This window comes from Gossypium raimondii, chromosome 7 (genome assembly GCF_025698545.1).
Source record: "Gossypium raimondii isolate GPD5lz chromosome 7, ASM2569854v1, whole genome shotgun sequence".
Lineage (NCBI taxonomy): Eukaryota > Viridiplantae > Streptophyta > Magnoliopsida > Malvales > Malvaceae > Gossypium > Gossypium raimondii.
Genome location: NC_068571.1, coordinates 18,280,267 through 18,298,920, shown reverse-complemented (window position 1 = coordinate 18,298,920; position 18,654 = coordinate 18,280,267).

The window sequence follows — 18,654 nt, the reverse complement described above, 5'->3', positions numbered from 1 at the left end:
ATCAGTAGGGCTAAAATTACAATAAGTTGCACACAACTTTTGAGATATTGATATTCTGTCCGAAAATAGTGAGAATTTATTTCTAAGTATACATTTTATTTTTAGGGGATAACAATTCTATCGATTTCTATAAGAGAGTGATTTACTTTCCTACTGAAAGTAAGAAAATTATTTATGGTTTTCCGTTTGATTTGTAATTGTTTGAACTCATATTTGAAGTAGTTCGTGCTACGAGAATAGTGGAGAAAGTTGTTCGATTGAAAGCGAAGAACAAAAAGGATCCATCTGGCTCAAAGCATAAATATTATTTTGGGAAAAAATTTATTACTATAAATATCACAAACCGACTCGATTTTCAAAATTTTTATTTTTCCACTGTGCAAGAAAACCATTTTCGAGCCGGATTTTTTTTCAAACAAGTGGCATCAAAGCCATGTTGTGCTATGTTTATAGTATAAACTGATACCAAAATTTTCTCTCTTCTTCATGTGTGATTAATTTTTGATAAGATATGACATTCTTATAATTATCAACATGTTTAGAGATATGCATATGAATGAGTGTATGTTATTATTTTATTATTTATATGATAAAGTATTTTTGCCAAAGTTGTGAATCGTAGAAATTTGAATGTAATTATTATTATTTTTGGGGTATGTAATTAGATTGTGGACTATCATCTTCATGTAGGATTTATTTATATTATTATTTTAGAATAATTTATGTGAGCCGGACATGGACATAAGTCTTATATAACCAATATTCTTTATGGAGCCTAGAGAAATGAGACGCATCCAGGCTAATCGAGATGACACAAACTCAACCCAACCAACCGGTGAAAGACCGACGATGGTTCAGCAACGGAGGCTGTTGGTGGTCTAACAATGATGGTCGACGATAGTGGTCGATGATAGTCTAGCAATGGTGGGAGGCTGACGATGGTGATGAATGCGACAAAATAATGGTGATGATGATTTGAATCGATGCAACAACAAAAGTCCATGGTGGCAAATTAGAAGACCCAAAGTATGCTTTAGGGTGAGTTTTGTAATTTTATTTTTTTCTAGGATGGAATCATGGAAATTTTGGTTGGTCAAAGCCATTTAAATTTTATGCTTTTATTTATGATAGCACGATGATATTTATTTGACTGCAAATGTATGTTCATGCATATGTATGATAAGCATGCCACATAGTTTAAGGAAATAATGCCATATGTACTTGTCACGCATTTATTAATCATTCATAATTGAAATTAGACATTAAAAACCTTGCATGTTTTTAAAAGATTGAATGAGAGAAGGTCCCTAAACAAGACCTATAGCCTCTATCAATGGTCCCTTGTATTTATTAAGACCTTGTTTTGATGAAACTTATATAAAGTATTAATATTTGAGTTTAAGCCAATGTATTTAATTACTATAGTTGTTGTATTTAAGTTTATACGCCATATGTCTTGGGTATTATTACAAACTAATAATGTTTCTTTTACTTTAATAGAATAACAATTTAAATATGTTTTATAACTCTAACCTTGTAATAATTATTCAAAGCTTCTACTGAAGAAAGTTTTGAGTCTAACTATTTTTAAGTAGTGACACACCACTCTTGGATCATGTTATAGGGTCGGGTTTGGTGTGTTACAAATACAACACACCTCAACTTATCTTCATCGATGCACTGTAGTTCTTCAAATATCCTTTGGCTATTCTTTAGCTAATATTCAACTTTTATGGGGTCATCCCCATTCTTTCCCTTAAAATTTTCAGCCCTATGTTTTCTTATCTTCTCTAGGGGAGATCAAATGCTCCCAAGGTGATCGAAGGTCGTTTAGGGACCAAATTGTAAAGTCCAAACTTTTGGCTGCTCGTCGCGACTTTGGGGATTCCACATTGCAACGTCACTCTTAGACTTGTTCTCTTTGAGACCTTAAGATGGTACCACATCACGACCTTACTCACTGAGTAGGGCTCGTCACGACCTCACGATGGTACCACGTCATGACTTCAATCTTGCACTTTGAAAACTTAGGCATTTTGCTCCTATCACTTATGCAGTCTGTAACCTCCTAAACCCATCCTAGATGTTATGACCAAATTCTGAAGGCTACATTGGCCATCAGAATGGCACAAAAAAACTTCTATAATTTAAAACATACCTTAAAACCCTTTTTCCTTTTTATTCAAAACTAGAGAACTTGGATATTTGTCCTTATTTCGCAAAAAAAAAAAAACATTTTAATTTTAGAAATCATGTATCTTTGGAATTTCCTTTGTAAAGATAATTCATTTCAAAAACTAAATCATATTTTATCCAAAACTTATATTCATTATCGCAGCAGAAAAAGAGTGATTGTAACACCTCTTACCCGAGACCATCGCTGGAATCGAGTACGAGATGTCATCCAACTTAGCTTACCAATTCGGAGCATAAAAAATTGCTTTTAAAATTAAATTTACTATTCACAACAAAACTGTCCACCTGCGCGACTGTCACTAATTTAATTATATCTCGAGTTACGAAACTTGAAATTTAAATCCGTAAATTTTTCCTGAAACTAGACTCATATAAATTCTTACCATAAAATTTTTAGAATTTTTGGTTTAGCCAATTAGTACAGTTTATTCATTAAATTCTCCCCTATTTCACTACTCGACAGTTCTGACCTCTTGGCACTAAAAATCAATTATATCATTGTACAGAATTCATATAATGTTATCGTTTGTTTATTTTGAAAATATACTCACTAAGGAATCTAGACATATAAATTACGACCCATAATTCTTTCTGTAAAATTTATAAATGATTTTCTAAAGTCAGAACAGGGGAATTCAAAAACCATTCTGACCCTGTCTCACTAAAATTCAAATATCTCAAGATATAAAATTCATTTGCCTACATCGTTTCTTTCATGTAAAAAAAGACTTGATAAGCTTTATTTCTATACATCATTCACCCTCTAATTCCATTTCTACTATTTATGATGATTTTTCACATTCACATTACTGCTGCTGTCAAAGAAACTGCTTCTTTATATTATCTATCATTTAAACATAATTACACCAAAACATAATCTTTACTAACCATTTCAATAGCTAATCTTAGCCATATCATATGAACATACTCAAAATGATTAAGACTCTATACATGCCATAGTTTTAAACATTTTGAAAACACATAATACCGAGATAGTTATGATAGTGTGATATGAGCTCCAACGATCCCCAATTTGAACAAGCTCAAATAACTATAAAACAAAGGAAATGAGAAAATGTGTAAGCTACAAATAGCTTAGTAAGTTACATGTAAACAATAAGTACTCATTTAATAATTGACATTTCTCTTATATAACTAATCAAACATTTCTTAGCAATTTCAATCACTTACACATGCATAATCTTACCCATTTCACTTGGACATGCACTTATACACTTAACATTTATCACATATGCTCATTCTTTTAAACGTACCTGCATACAGACTTCAATTCATATTCACTTTAACTCATTATTAATCCCGTTGAACACTCGGAATATACACAGATACGTAGAGATTAGAGGTGTCCATGGGCCAGGCCGGGCTAAGTTAGGGCCGGGCCCAAAAATTTTTTTAGCCCGCTTCCTAGGCCCGGGCCTGGCCCGAAATTAAAATTAAAATTAAAATTAAAATTAAAATTAAAATTAAAATTAAAATTATATTTTTTATTAAAATTAAAACTAATTGTTATTAAAATTAATTGTTATTAAAATTATATCAAATTATATTTTTTTGTACCAGTCAAAACATTTTGTAAAATCTAACATTTTGTTAGTAAAATTATTAATTGTTAATTGTATTAATTGTTAGTAAAAAAAATTTTGTACCAGTAAATGTCGATTGTTTCTGCAATAAAACAAAGCAAAAACAAAAAAGATGCGATTAAATGAAGAAACTAAGCTTGTGAAGAAACCAGAAACAAACAGACAAAAAATAAGGGATCCATTGTTAATGATTTCTTAAAAAATTCAAACGCATAAACTAAGCAAAATACAACGAAAATACAGTAAATTAAAATATGCTAAGAACATAGACAAACTTCTTTACCTTGAATGAAATTCAAATTGCATAAATTAGAACATGTGTATTGCCAACACATGCTAACTCAACTGAAATTCCAAATCAAGATTATGGCTTAAATTATGAATTAAGCCGAAAAGGTAATAAATTGGAAAGAAAAAGGATGGATTTGAGTTACAGAAGACTAGGTGTTAAAAGCAATGTTGTTGCAGCTGGGTCGGTATGGGAAACTAGAATGAAGAGCGATGAATTCAGAGGTGGAAGCAAGGTTTTCAATGGAGAAGATGAAGATGAAAAACAAGAAAACATCAATGTCTTCCAACCCATCAATTAAAAAAATTATTTATTTTTATTTCTCTTTTCTGCTAAAAAAACTCAATATATGAAACTCTAGCCAGTGCCATTTTCACCTTAAAAATTCGAAATTCCAATCAAAACAAATCCCTAATCCCCAAATTTGTGTTCTCAAATCAAATTCGTTTCCCTTTCCTTTTATTGTATGGTATTTTTGTTTACTACAAACAATCTAAGAGATTTCAGAATCCCTGCCCCAGCACCAGCAGCAAAGATCTTTTGAGTGCAGGACTGCAAAAACATATTCAAATAGAAATGAAGATTTGGGTTTGGATTCCATTGAAGAAAATGAGAAGAATCCAGTTGAAACAGACAAGGTTCAAATATCTCTACTAATGGAGCCAACAACATAATTCTGGTGCCATACATCTTTTGAGTGCAGGAAGCAGTGATTATATTCAGAACTACTATATCAATCCTCTAGTTAACAGAATCTATACACCCGATTCGGGAACAATTGAACATTAAAGAATAAACAAATGGTTTACCTTAAATACGAATTTGTTGGCGATTCGGGAAGAAACAAACCCTTAAATGCTTGATTCTAGAATTGGTGATAGAGGATTGCGCGCGGACCAAGATCGAGTTGTCAAGTCACGAGAAAATTCCTACGAGGCTCTAGACGATCAGATCTGAAACGAAACAGAAAAAAATAAAAGATTAGATCTTTGAATTTCTAGATCTGAAATAAAATCCCCAAATTAGCAAAGAATCAAATTGAGACTCAAAATAAGTATTAATAAGGATTCTTGAGAATCAAGAACACGTAATTGAACCCCAAAAAAAATCCAATCTTCCGAATCTATCAACTGAACACGAAACAGAAAATTAAAACGCAACAGATCACAACAACCCAAAAATTGAAATAGAATGAGGATAGGTTGTTTGGACGGCAAGATCAAAGGAAAAGGATGATTGAAGAACGTTTTCTTGCTGCCAAGAAGAGTGCCGAACGATTTCTTTAAGGTTGAAGTTGGCTGGAAACACAATAAAAGAATTGAAATAAGTTAGATAAAGAAAAAGGTACAAGCAAAATTTAAAAGAAAGAATGACAGCAAGAAATAAATATAAGTCCTAAGAAGCCTTGAAATCCCAAAAGATTTCACAACTCCCTTCAAACGGCTCTAATCTCCTCTCCAATGAAGAACAATGGCAAAAAGAAGGCTGAAGATGGCTCCCACAATCAAAAAGATTGTTAAAACTACTTCTAAATAAAACTTAAGAGAAAATTCTTGAAGAACTCAAAGAGAATTTTCACTCAAAGCAAATCTGAAATTTTCAATGTAATTGTAATATATTCAATAGGGTGGCCGGCCATGCCTATAAATAGGCCTTATAACTATTTCCTAATCTCATTAGGAAAACTTAAAAAAAAAACCTAATTAACAAATTTAATAGGGAAATTTGGCCAAGGCATTTTAATAGGCTGCTTGGGCCGAATTTTTACATATAATACTCCTAAAGTCTAAAAATTAAAATAAACAATTAAAATTTTTACAAATTGGGCCACTTTAACAATTTGGCCTGATTTTCAACTAAGTATGGTTTGACTTCTTGGTTGGGCTTGGAATCCTCTTATTGGGCCTTGCCTTCAAGAACTTGGGCCTGTAGTCCATCTCCTATCAAAATTGGTTTGTTGATGCTCGTAACGGAGATCCAATGCGCTTTGGCTGCAAGATTCGGTTTCTTGGACCAAGATTTCCAAGATTTGAAATCTTGATTTTCTTGATTCATGGAATCGCTCCAAACAACAAAATTGGGCCAAAATTCGATTTCTTGATTTTCTTGACAACAAGAAAGTGAATCTTGATTTTCTCTTTCTTTCATGTACGCATCTAAGGCATTGCTAACAAATTCCTGAATGGTCCCATTTAGTTTGGAACGCATTTGTTTGGCCTTTGACCTCGTTATTGGGCCTTGTGGTAATTTGAGCCCATCACGTTCTTGAGCTTGGGTTAGGCCTTTGTGACTCGTATTATTCCCCCTTCCTCAAAAAGATTCATCCTCGAATCTAAAAAATCAAATGGAGACAAGTCAGCCACATTAAAAGTAGAACTTACATTGTACTCACCAGGTAGATCAATTTTATAGGCATTGTCGTTGACCCGCTCGAGTACTTGGAAATGCCCATCGCCCCTTGGGTCCAACTTGGTCTTTCTTTTTGTAGGAAATCGTTCTTTCCTCATATGGGCCCAAACCCAATCTCCGGGTTCAAAGACAACCCGTTTGCGCCTCTTGTTTGCTTTGTTGGTGCTGATGTCATTTGTTTTGGCTATTCGCTGCCTAGCCTTCTCGTGTAAGGATTTCACCAACACAGCAATAGTGGAGAAATCTTTCAAAAATCGTCTATAAAAACTAGTTAAACCATGGAAAGATCTCACCTCAATTATCAATTTAGGAGTTGGCCACTCATTGATTGCCTTAACTTTGTCCTCATCCACATGAATACCTTGAGCACTAATTATGAAACCTAAAAATATTAGCTTATCACAACAAAATGTGCATTTATCAAGGTTGGCAAACAATTTTTCAGCTCTTAGAATGTTTAAAACCGTTTTAACATGGAAAACATGATCATTTAATGTTGTTGAGTAAATTAAAATGTCATCAATCCAAGAATGACAATTATCGACAATAACATACAGTACCTTTTCAAAATTCAAGTCATGAGCAAAGTCATCAATACGAGTTGAATGAAGTTGTTTAGAGAATAGAGAAACTTCACCTTGCTTACCATTAGAGGTGGGAAAACGAGGATCAGGTTTACCTTGTTCAATCAATCGAAAACATCTCTCGGTAGAAGGGTAATGAAGCTGGAACCTGTCCATGGGTGGAATCTTGCAAACCTGAAACAAAGAGAAATCACAGGGTAATTTCGAATGGGGGTTAGCAAAAATATTCCTCCCTTGTGTTTGAGCACTCTTTTCTTCTTCTCTCATTCCTTGTTTAAGCTCTCTCTCTTTTTCACTCACTTCATTCACATTTTCTTCACTGAAATGTAGCCGAAGCTACCACTGATCAATAACACTGGAAATGTCCACGGGCCTGCTCACACAAGCTGTCAGGTGTCTACAGCACATACTAGATCACCCAACACAGGACTCACTTTGTAACATCTTGTAACAATCGATCTCTAGTAACATGTCACTTGTATCCACTTCTATTCCTAAGTTCAACCGGGAATTTACACTTAACACTTTATTTTCAACACTTTATCACTTGAATAATTTATGAACAATTTTCCTTCCACATTCAATATTGATTCACATATCAAATAAAATTCACAATTTATAAAAATATATTGCTATTATTTACACATAACTTACCTCGGATGCAAAACGACTATTTTTGAAATTTAGTCGATAACCTTCTCTTTTCCTCGATCACTTCCACTATTTCTTCTTTCTTGATCTATATTAACACAATTTAATGCATTTTATCAATATTCCATTCAAATACAATTCATACACAATATTTTGACAACCTTACATTTTTCCTATAACTTTTCAAAATTCCATTTTTGTCCCAAAGCTCGTAAAAATAAAATTCACTAAATTCTTAAATTTCAAACTTCACTAAATCATATTTCTTGCTCATAATAGCCCTCAATTTCACAAAATCACAACTTTATGCATACTTTACCATCTTTCACAATTTAGTCCTTTTCAACATTTTCATCAAAATTCTTCTAGTAAAACTTGTAATTAACACTTCAAACATTCATTATCTAACATCACTAATCAATTTACAATTATATCATGAATGGGTCAATTTTTAAACTTTAATTTCATTTAAATTAAATGATAGAAACATGAAATTCAAGCTTTAATAAGCATAAAAATACGAAAATAATTAAAAACGGGGCAATAAATCACTTACAATTGAGCTTAGAAAAATCAAGAACCCTAGCCTATAGAACATGAAAGTTTCGGCAGCAACTCTTCAATTTTGAAGAAGATGGACAGTTATTTTCTCTTTATTTTGTCTTTTATTCAATTTGGACAAAAAATGCCCTTGACCCATTACTTAGATATTTTTCTAGAATTACCCTTTTGTGTCCATAACACTAATTTATGGTCTAATTTCCACATAAACACTTCCAATTTCATACAATAATTCAATTAAGTCATTTAATCACTAATTAGACACACTTTGCATTTTTCTCAATTTAGTCCTAAAAATTCAATTAGGCACTAAATCATTAAAATTTTATATCCATATTTTCACACAATATTTCATTCAATCAGTAATTAATAAAAATTTATAAAATTAAACTATTTCACTTCAGATTTGTGGTTACGAAATCACTTATTCCGATTAGGCCCTATTTCGGGCTATCATAGTGATTTTGTCAAATTTTATTAAAAACCAAATTTCATGCATAATCTTATCAAATACCAATTTATGTAGTTTTTAAAACTTAATGTCATGCAAATTGAAATAATAGTCCCTAAAATAAAGTGTCATGCCATAGTCTGAATTAAAATTAATACAATCCCAAGACAATTATTAAAATTTAATCTTAAAGTACTTAAAAGTAAAAACACCCAAGAAGCTCCTCCAACAACCGTGTCCAAGTCCTAACCTTGAAGGTTATCTGTAAAAATAGTAAACTAAGGAGGGGGACCTAAAAAGCTTAGTGTGAGTCTTAACTCTATTAAACAGTAATAAATAGTAAATATATATCACTCAAGCAAATGACTATACAAAATATCATAAATAGTACAAAATTCACAGTTTATGCCATGCATGATCATGTTAGTGTAATGATTTAAGAAAAAGGTCCTACCTAACTCCATTACACACCATGATAAAAGTTCCCCCAGAACTCATTCAGCCAATAACACACCAATTTGTGGATAAGTCACCAGATTCGCAGATAAAATGCCATAATTGCAGAAAAGCTACCAGAAATGTGGTTCAACCACAAGAATTGCAGATAAACTTTCAGATTTGCACCTTACATAATCGTCCCAACCCAATGCAAAATGACATGTTTTTAACTAAGACAGAACAAAACAATAAGCATGATCAAAGCATGCAAATAGTGGCAGAAATAGTAGGCATGATTTAAACATGCAATCAGAGATAGAATAGTGGCATGAATTCCCATGCAATCGGTAACACAATATAATAAGCGTATTGAATGACACTTTTAGAATTATCAGTATCATGATCCACATTTTTAATATGTGACTATATTTTAGTTATAGTGTGCACAATTCATCATTTAATTTAATCAGTCTCAATAACATATTTAGGGCATGCATCAATAACACATAATATATGAACATCACCAAGTCATGAAACAATATTCATACATATATGGCATCACAAATTTATCAGTTAAGAGTCACTTACTTGAATTCAATCCTATTGAAGGAGTTATCAATCACCAAAATAGTCTGGATGTTAAAACAATCAGTAGCATAAAATTTTTTTCTTATAATATTTTAAATCAATTAAACACAATATCGTTTGGATAAAACCCACACCTGAAAATAAGCCTTGTCACTAGTTCTACACCACCACACTCCAACGTTAACGAATCTCGTTAAATCTCGTTTAATTTGATAAAATAGTAATGGTATGACACCAAAGGTACCTTAGTTAGTTTCAGCCATAAACCAAATGTAATCTTTTATGAAATCAAGTAAAGAACTTACCCTAATACCTTTTTGAAAGAAGATCCAAATGTTTCTCTTATGTTAGAGTAAGTTCGACTGATTAAGATTTGATCATTTAAGAAACATATTATACAAATACTAAACCATGCATTTGACTTACATGAGAAAAGAAAGAATTGAGATTAGATTTACTCATCGTTACTTACTATAAATCGACTAGTTTGGAAGGATGAGCGATTCATCGAAAATTTTGATTAATGTTGGAGTAGTGGCTAAGGAGAAATCAAAATAAAACAAAGAAATGTGAGTATGAAAATTATTTAACAAATTAAGAAAAGTAAGAGAAGAGATGTTAAAATTTAGTTATGAACAAATAAATGAAGAGAGGATGAAAAATGAAGAAAATCGGTGGGTGGCGGCAGTGGTGGGGTGACAGTGCAACAACAACGGTGGCAAGAAGAGAGAAAGAGAGGGGGAACAGTGGTGAGGTGGTGGTGATAGGTGTTATAATAGTGGTCGAAAGTGGTGAAAAAGTGGTGGCTAATGGAACAGGAGAGGAAAAAATTATGAGAAAAAAGAGTGGATGAGAAGAGAAATAAAATTGTTATTTTGTTTAGGTTAATGGATGAAGGGAAAAAATGGCAAGGAGTGAGACATGGGAAAGAAAATGAAAGGAGGGTGAACAAGGGAAGTGAAAAAGGGAATAATAAGGGAAAGAAGAGAAAGGAATGAGAGGAAAGAATCTCCCTTGTATGGCGACAAATATAGGTGGCACCAAGATGTTCATGCCGAAATTAAAAATAAAACTAGGAGAGGGGAATCGAACTTGGGTCACAAGGGAAACTATGCATGTTCTTAACCACTAGTGATTAACTCATACTTTTTCATGAATTAATGATAACTAAATTAAAAAATGGGGTGTGACAACTCTAGAATTTTGAAGCAAAATTGTACACAAAAAAAATGATGCGAGGGAAGGGGTTCAAACTTGGGTATCAAGGATGAACTCACTAACTCTTAACCATCAAGCCAGTAACTTATTTATTAATAAACATACAATGGTAATCTTAAAATTGGAGTGTGATCATTCTCGGTTCATAAACCCGATTCTACTAACATGATTTTTGGGATGTAACACAATTTCAATTCACAACTTAGCAACTATGCACCTATCAATCAATTTAACCAACCTAGCATTCTTTATGCCAATTTCTAACCTTAAACATTAGACAATTCAACTTTAAATGAAATCAAACATGTTAAAGACACTAAATTTACAAGAGTATAAAAAACCATCAAATTCTTTCATTGAGTTCATTGATCTATCATAATTTGATATGATAAATTAAGCTTTCCCTTTATACTTAAGGAGCTTAATCTCAAGCAAAGTAGTGTTTTTTTTGTATTTTTCATAATTTTTAGATTTTAATTTAATAAGTATAAATGCCTCTTTTTTACTCATTTTGTGACCCAATTTGGCCAGTAGTGCCATGGGAGGCCCTAACGTGTGGTTGAGTGGTGTAAGGACGTGTTGGAGGTTGAAAATGAATGAAAATGACACCAAAGGAGAGAGTATCGCGATATCCAACAAAATTTAAGATTGAAGACCATCCTTCAGTGGTATCACAATATCCACCCTTCAAGAAGAGCCCCAAGTTCAAAACTGGTTGGGGTATCACGATACCGTTATCGTGAGGGGGAAAAAATTGGACAAAAGGGTAGGCCTTATCCACCTGACGCACCAATCACAGAAGGCCCGTGTAGGGGAAATTTTGGAAACAAAAATTCATCAACCATCAGCCTAAAATAGACAATTTTAGCTGAGGAGAGAGGAGACACACATTAGCTTAATTTTTAGCTTTAGTTCCTCTAGGTTTTCTCTTAGTTTTTTTCCAACTTTTTTAGGGTTTATATTTTCTTTCTCTTTTCTTAGTTTTAGATTTTATTTTACTGCATTTTCTTCTTATTCTTAGCATTTTTTAGTTAGTTAAGTTAGTTTTCACTCTAGCCTAGGTTTATTTACACTTTTAGTCCCTGTACTTTGATTGTAGTTACATTTTTAGCTTTAGTTTAATGCATTTTAGTTTCTTTTAATTTGTAGTTGTTTAAATTTGCTCCTTTTATGCTTATTGCTTTATATTTTATTATTTAATACTTTTCTTTACATGCCTTTTATATTTTCTTGCATAAAATTTCAACTTCTATATTTTTCTTAAGCTTTACTTTAATGGCTTCCTTACTTCCGATTTCCATGGTTGTTAGTTGTATTTTCAGCATGAGTAGATAAACCTTTAAGGGGGTTGGTTGATTGAGATGTGGTGAGTTGATTTTTGGATAAAGGACCAAATCATAGTAAATTGGATTAATTTGAATGAACCTATAAAATTTGGATTGATGCCCTTAAGGGAACATCTAGAATGTGAGACCGAAAGGTAATCTTGTTGTTCACCAAGTCGTTAGTCTTGAATTACTCTGTGAGATCAAGAGATAAACCAGACTAATTTGTCTAATTTGGTAAAATTGAGATTGAGAGATAAAATTAAGACACTTTAGTAATTTAAATGGTTTAAGTCCCTCATTCAAAAATCGATGAACCACGTCAAAGTCAAACCACCACCATTAGTCATTTATTAAATAATTTCATAGTTTTTTATTGTTTACAATTTGGTCTCTAGAGTAGCGTATTTAATTTCTGTGCAACATTTTCTTATTATGATTTATCATACTATAAAATTGTACCTTTAGCTACTTTGACTCTAGAATGTGTTCTAATTATTACCCAATCGCCATCTCCTTTGGGTTCGACCCCTTGGAATACTTTGTGTTCCATCGAAACTATAAATACTACAACTAACACTGTTTGCTTCCAGTTAAAACCCGTATTGTTCATTTTAATCCACATGCGCGAACGCGGTCAAAGTTGTAGGCACCACTCTCGGGGAAACGGTGTAAGATTGAGCAATTTTTAGTTGTGTACCTTTATGTAGAAATAAGTAGCAAAAGTAGGATTTATATATACAACTTTATTTTTATTTTTATTTTCATTTACAATTTTTAGTTAATTTACTTCACTCTCTTGTGCTTGTAAGAGGCGTTGTATGAGTTGGACCGGTTACAATGAATTGCCATTTGAGCCAAAACTGAAATGTATCATTGGAACGATGAAAATGTGCAAGTGTACATAATCGCAGCAAGTAATAAAGTGACATGTAAATGTCAAGTTATAGTACCCACAAAGATTGTGAAAAGAATTATTTATGAATGCAATTAAAAACACTTTGGTGAAGAAAAATATTTTGATTTTGAAGAAGTGATTTAAAAACTAAAACTTAACTAAGTAAAATAAAATAAAATAAAAATAAAAGTTCCAATGCATGATTTCAAAAGATGATTTTAATCAAGATGACATAATTGTGTTAGATTAATTAGATCTCTTAACTTAGAATTACTAAACTCATGTTCATGTTGTTACGAATAAATTCACGACAACTTGGTAATTTGCTAACTACTGCTTATACATTAACTAATCTCTTGAGAATTTTCCAATATCAATTCAAACAATTAATCAGTCTTCACAAGCACATAAAAGATTAAGTGGGGTAATGATGTATTCCTACCTTGAAACAGTTTAATAACACTAATCTTTGCAAGTTATGCAAGGCTAATGTATGGTTTAATATCGTCGCTAATTTAACCCTTAGCTACCTTAGAAGATTAAACATGCACTGATTAAGTATTGTGCCAATTAATTACAATTTCAGCATGATTAAATAATTACTTCATTAGTTACCTTACAATTATAATGTAAGAATAACTTAATCATGATTTTACTTAATCAAACAACTTACCAAGGCTTATAACAACACAAACATAATTTTAATAACTTAAGTGGACGAAATGCAACCTAACACGAATTAAATTTAAGCCATAATTAAATTAAACATATCAACATGAAAAGTATTCATAAACATGTTCATAACAACAACAATAAAAAGTAGAGGATAGAGAACTAGAATCAAATTCGGTGTTTCTTCGAAGCTTGACTAGTTTGCTCTGTTCCTTATTCTTCGTTTGTTCTTGTTGAACAGAGGCTTCTACGAGCACTTGAATGCTGCTACCAATGGTGGTTGAAGGGCTCTTTCCAAGAGGGGAAATCGACAAGGGAATGGAAGGGGAAAATGGAGAACAAAGGAAGGGTTTTGAAATGAGCAGCCAATGGAGGTATTTATAGGTTGAGTAGGTCGCTAAAAATATAAAAAATCAGCAGCCATTGACTCCCCCCATGGTCGGCCACACATGTGGCAAGTTTGAAGCTTGCAAACTTGCTAAATTTAGTTAGGGGCAAATCTACAAAAGCTTGATAAGTGGAGGGTTTTGAATGCAATTTAAAGGAAGCTTTAAGGGCTGTTTTTCAAGCTAAATAATCATCTAAATAAGCTGATTGGGTCAGCATGTGGGACAGTTTTGGGCAGCCCATTGCTCAGTTGGTTGGTCTTCTCGGTTTAGCACAATTAAGCCTCCTTTCATAATTTAATTAATAATAATAATTATTTAACCCAAAATAAATTAGATTAAAATTAAAATTAGTTATATTATGAATTAATATTCATAATTTGGAGCATCTTAGGCTGAAAAATTAATTTGCCTCGATGCTTCAAAATCGCTTCTCGGTTTTGTGCTTCTAGTAGTGTCTGCCGAGCCATTTTTCGCCCTTTGTGCGAATCTGTCAAAAATAAATAAAAATTTATTATAAAATTAACCAAATTTAACATGTTAATAATTTAAGTACAATTTAATTATTTTATAATTATTATATATTTTTCGACAAGAATTACTACGATATTGCACGAATTTCAGTTAAAAAGGGCATGAAAAAGTGTATATATTTTCGTGTTTCCAATCATCACACACACGAGGAGGGCACAACACCTGAAAGATGCCCAACCTCTTCAAAAAGATCAACCCATTGAAGATCTGCGAGTAGAATTCAACCATCACACCTATCCATGAAGCAATGTACTTTGTGCGACTACACGATGCCCAACCTTGATGCTGTTCGAGGTAGCATTCATCGCCCATCGATTAATGTTAATAACTTTGAAATCAAATCAATAATGATGCAAATGATACAAGCATACCTTTAATTTTGAGGGTCAATGAATGAGGAACCGAACCAACATCTTAAGAGATTTCTAACTATTTTTAATACCTTTAAATAGCCAGTAGATTCTATCAACACTTGGGATGATCTAGCGAGCAAATTCTTGGCAAAATACTTTCCTCTGAGCAAGAAATGAAGCATCATATGGATATTACGAATTTTTAGCAATTAGACAGGGAATACAAGACATGAGAGTGCTTGAAACTTATGTTACCTAAGTGCCCATATCATGGCTTGCAAGATTAGCTGCAACTTTAATTTTCTTATAATGGCCTTGATGAAAATTTGCGATTTAGTGTTGATGGGGCATCCGCGGGGGTATTCATGTCGAATACATTTACAAAAGCTTGCCAACTTATCAAGGACATACCAATGAATTCTTTAATGTGGTCGGCTAAGCGGTTCACATATAGAGGCAAAAAATTGACTGTGAACGTGGTTGGTAGCAAGGAAAAGTATCAACAAGTCCTCGAAAGGCTCGATCAATTAAAGATGTGTTCGACTATAACACCCCAATATTGGGCCTAAGAGTTTTGGGGGTATTTTAGGGATTTTAGCTTTAGAGTCTTGGCAATTTCATAAGCATGGCCATCAAAATTGTTTTTGTCTATGGCTTTTAGAAAATTAAAATAATTTTTGAAAAGAAGGTTAAAAAGATCTTTAATTTTAAAACAAGGATTGATTTGTAAAAGGGTTTAAATTGTGAGTTTTTAAAAGGCAATTAAACCAAAAACTTTAAAACAGCCTATATCTCTTCCCACCTAGTTTTATTTTCACATTATTTTTCTTCTCCCTCATTCTTATGCCGCCCCTTGCATCCCAAACTCATATTTATCAAGTTTTGATTCCCCAACTTAATTCCATTGATTTCTTTCATCCTCATAGCATTAAATCTCCCTAGAATTCCATAGAAAAACACCTAAAAACACCATTGATAGTGTCATCTCTCAAGTTGTGGGTTTTCTAGGTTTTTAACCAAAAGCTCATTTTTCTTCCCTTGAAGGTAATCATTCATCTTTCTAGTAGTTTTAAATGTTATCTAGTCTTTAAAACTGAATTTTTAGCCATTAAATCACATATTACAAATAAAAGCTAAAAATTAAGTCGTTAATAGTAGATTTCAGGATTTTAAATAAAAATGTGGTTTCAAAGTGTCTTTCGATTAGTTTTGATATGATTATAAGGTTTCTAAAATTACTTTAAAGTTTCGTTGAAGAATTTTAACGTTCTAATAAATTTTCATGAAAATTTTCATGAATATGTTAAAAATTTTGATACCATGAATTGAGTAGTTTTACAAAGTTTGAAGGTTGAGAATCAGTTGTGGGTGAATAATTTGATGAATAGAATCAGTTTTAGGCAAAAAGGTTAAGTATAGACCGAGATATTTGAGTTTTAAGTTTGCTATGTCGAAGGTTTCGGTTACGTGAGAATTAAGCTTATGCTTGTATTTTGGTTGCTTGAGGTGAGTCCTTAGCTCCGAATTCTTTAGGACCTTTTATGAGTTAAGGAAATTCTAGTTTTAGCTTTCGACATTTTGACGAAAGAAAAATTGGTGAGTGTTCGGAATAATTGCTTGTGGACATGATTCATGCGTTATTTGGGATTTTAGTTGTAGCCGAAACCCTTACTCTTCCGAGTGTAAGCTTTCTTGTGCTCATGAACAACTTATGCATTATGTATTGGTGTTATAGTAGAAATGTGAATTGAGATGATTTCCCATTACATGTGTTATGTGTTCATGATTACCGTTGTGGAAGTGCATATGTGGGCATATCATACATGCTAAGTGACAATGATTATAATGTGCTAATGATGCATATATATAGTGAAAGTGAGATGAAAATCGATAAGTAATATGTGTGTTTAATAACAAATATTTTGACCTTGTGATTCTTGAGACCGTTGGATATAGTTGGCATGCTATAGGATTGTGAGTACTCACTTATATGTTATATGATTTGGGTGTTAAGGCCCTGGGGCATGTTTGGAGAGATAAAGGAATGTGAACTAAGGTCCATTCAACTAGACATGTTTGGTGTGTTGGAGAGTGTTAGCTTTATGCTTCACTTTTGGGACATGTTTGACTCTATAAGTTTATGTGGTGTGTTAAAGATCCGTGTATCCGATGAGTGGTGATAATACCCACGTTTATGTTTCATAGCTCAAGTGCCAAATTATCTATAGACATGTTTGTGTGTATTGTGATGTAAGCATGAATATGTATGTATTGACTCATTAAATAAACTATCGAACATGCATGTGAAGTAAAATATGTCAACTAAGTTAAGGCTACTGTAATTATGCTACATGTATGTTTCACTAATGCTTGATGAACTATTTGTATGGTAGTTGTTCTAGGCATTCACTGGGCTTGGTAAGCTCACCCACTCCCTTCTTAAACCTTTGCAGATTAGTTGCGCCGGTGTGAGCGGTGTGGTTTTCAAGGGGTGATCCAAGCAAGTTCATTTCCATTTTTCCGTAGGTGTTATTGTTAATTATTTACGTTTTGGGAATAAGGCAATGTGGTAGACTTTTATTGGTATTTGCCATGATGTTTTTTGATGTTTCCATAGCTTATTTGTTCTTAGGATTTAAAGATTTGAATCATGATATGTTTATTATTGCTCGAACTTATTCTCCATGTTTAAACTATTACTATAGTCGTTTTGACATTTATTTGATATGATAAATGATGCATGATGATTAGACTTAAGTTGGAATGGATTATATGTTTTATATGTTGTATTTTTGAGGTCTGAAGAAGATGTATCAATATTTGTGTGATAAAAACAATACCTCTGTGATTTTGAAATGTGTAGGAAGTCAGAATCGTAAACTGGTATCGATACAATATCATGAGTATCGATACTCAGGGTAAAATTACCGATACTTTTCAAAAGGTACCGATAATTTTTGGTGTTTATTTTTGAGGCGTGAAACAGAATGCTATTTTGGTATCAATTTTCCATTTGGTATCAATATCGGATGAATGAAATATTGATATCTATGTGCTAGCATCATTACCTAAGTACTTGATTGGAAAATTTTTCTAAGTAGCCCTTATGTAAGTACAAATGTTATTATATGATACTTAAGATATGTTTAGCAAGACTTATTGGTAATTAGGAGCATGTTTCACTTAAAAATTGAGCAAATACTAAAATGGATGATGTTTCTTCTAGAATGAGCTTTTAATTATTGTGAATGACATGAGACAATGGTGTGGCATCCTGATATTCGGGCTCGGCGACTAGGCCGGGTATAGGGTGTTACATTGGACAAGGTGTAAGTCCAAAATCAACCAATTCTAACCAATTATAATGTAGGACATGATAGTGAATGCGCTATGTAGAGGAATTCTAATGAGATCAACCAAATAGAGGTTAACTATATGGAGAATAGAGGATATAACCTATACTCCAACACCTATAATTCGGGGTGGCGTGACCATCT